The sequence below is a fragment of the Odocoileus virginianus genome, chromosome 1, assembly GCF_023699985.2.
Source record: "Odocoileus virginianus isolate 20LAN1187 ecotype Illinois chromosome 1, Ovbor_1.2, whole genome shotgun sequence".
In the NCBI taxonomy this organism is placed as follows: Eukaryota; Metazoa; Chordata; class Mammalia; order Artiodactyla; family Cervidae; genus Odocoileus; species Odocoileus virginianus.
Genome location: NC_069674.1, coordinates 94,040,138 through 94,042,202, shown reverse-complemented (window position 1 = coordinate 94,042,202; position 2,065 = coordinate 94,040,138). Strand labels below are relative to the sequence as shown.

The window sequence follows — 2,065 nt, the reverse complement described above, 5'->3', positions numbered from 1 at the left end:
AAAACAGTTCTCATTTCAGAACAATTCTAGATTCTTAAAAAAATTATGAGGATGGTATGGAACATTCACATATACCCCACACCCAGTTACCACAATGTCTCATGATAATATAGTACATTTGTTATAATTAATGTACCAGTATCCTTACATTATTATTCAGTCAATATATTATTCCAATGTCCTTGGTATTTACCTAATGATATTTTTTCCTGTTGCAGGATCCTGTCATGATACAATTTTGTATTTGTCATCCTGTCTCCTTAGGTTACTTTTGTTGATAATTGTTTTTCAGACTTTTGTTGCTTTTCATTACTATGACAGTTTTGAGAAGTAAGGAAAATGAAAAGATACTTCATAGAATATCCCTAAACCTGGATTGTCTGGTATTTTCTCATGATTACACTTAGGTAATGTGTTTTAAGGAGGAAGACCATAGAGCCAAGTATAGTTATTGTAACTCTGGTCTTTAGTTATAAATGAAGGAAAGTACTATCTTCATTATATCTTATCAAAGGAAGATTTATTATCACCATGTTACATTGGATATCACTATTCATCACCTGAGATATTAATCAGGTTCTCCACTGGATAGTTAATAGTTTTTCCCTCTTTGTTCTTTGGAGGGAAGTTACAGTGTACAGCCCACAGTTAAAGAATAGGGAAATATGGCCTCCCTCTTTGAGGGAAGACAATTTATATAAACTATTTGGAATTCTTCTGATTAGGAGATAAGTTTTCCCCAAACAAAATATGTTTGTTTATATAATCATTTATTTATATAACTACAGAACCATAGCTTATACTTTGGGTTATACAGATGATTACTGACTTACAATTGCTTGACTTAACATTTTTCAACTTTACAATGGTGTGAGAGCAACACATTCTCAGGAGAAATTGTACTTCCATTTTTGAATTTTATCTCTTCCTGGGATAGCAATGTGAGGTACTGCACTGTCTCATGATGCTGGCAGTGGCAGCGAGTCATAGCTCTCAGTCAGTTAGCATGAGGGTAAACAACCTATACACTTTCAACCATTCTGTACCCATAGAGGTGAAGTGAAGGCGTTCAGTCATGTCCGACTCTGCGACTCCATGGCCTGTAGCCTAGCAGGCTCCTCTGACCATGGGATTCTCTAGACAAGAGTACTGGATTTGCCATTTCTTTCTCCAGGGGATCTTCCCAACCCAGGGATTGAACCTGGGTCTTCTGCATTGGAGGCAGACGCTTTAACCTCTGAGCCACCAGGGAAACCCTCTGTACCCATACAACTACTCAATTTTTTACTTTTGGTACAGTAGTCAATAAATTACCTGAGACACACAACACTTATTATATAACAGACTTTGTCTTAGAGGATTTTGCTGACCTATAGGCTGTTTTTTAAACACATCTAAGGTAGGCTAGGGGCTTCCCTGTTGGCTCAAATGGTAAGGAAACTGCCTGAAATGCAGGAGACCTGGGTTCAATTCCCAGGTTGGGAAGACCCCCTGGAGAAAGAAATTACAGCCCATTCCAGTATTCCTGTCTGGAGAATCCCACTGACAGAAGAGCTTGGCGAGGTACAGTCCATGAGATCGCAGAGTCGGACACGACTGAGTGACTAACATTTTAGACTAGACTAAGCTATGATATTTAGTAGGTTAGGCTATTAATGCATTTCCAACTTATATTTTCAATTCATGATGGGTTTATGGGGATGTAACCCCATCATCAATTGAGGAAGAGTTGTAATCCAATATAACTTTGTTGTTGTGTTGTTAAAGTTACTCCAACTTTGGTCATTGCGCAATCTTTAAGTTAGCACTGATGGCCCTTTGACATATCTACATAACTGTGTGCTGTTGGTTTGTTGTTGCTAGTGTTTTTGAGCTCTTATTTACTCTCTGGCGCTACAGGATGTTCCAGGGTCATCTTGAATATTCTTTGCCAAAATCTTAAATTCAGTCATTTCCCCAAGGATCACTAGTTTATTTTTTTGAAGAAGTTAGGGAAGCCACAAACTAGGCTTTAAATGTGCTACTGCTTTTAGGCCCTTTCAGCCAATGAAGAAAGGAAATACAT

The 2,065-nt window shown here is 37.8% G+C and overlaps 1 non-coding gene across 1 annotated transcript; it reads right to left on the bottom strand.

Moving 5' to 3' along the window:
• Window positions 1-1,180: 1,180 nt before the first annotated feature.
• On the bottom strand, window positions 1,181-1,252 carry TRNAW-CCA (transfer RNA tryptophan (anticodon CCA)). Its single transcript has one exon. It is a non-coding gene; the product is annotated as a tRNA-Trp (tRNA).
• Window positions 1,253-2,065: the final 813 nt, after the last annotated feature.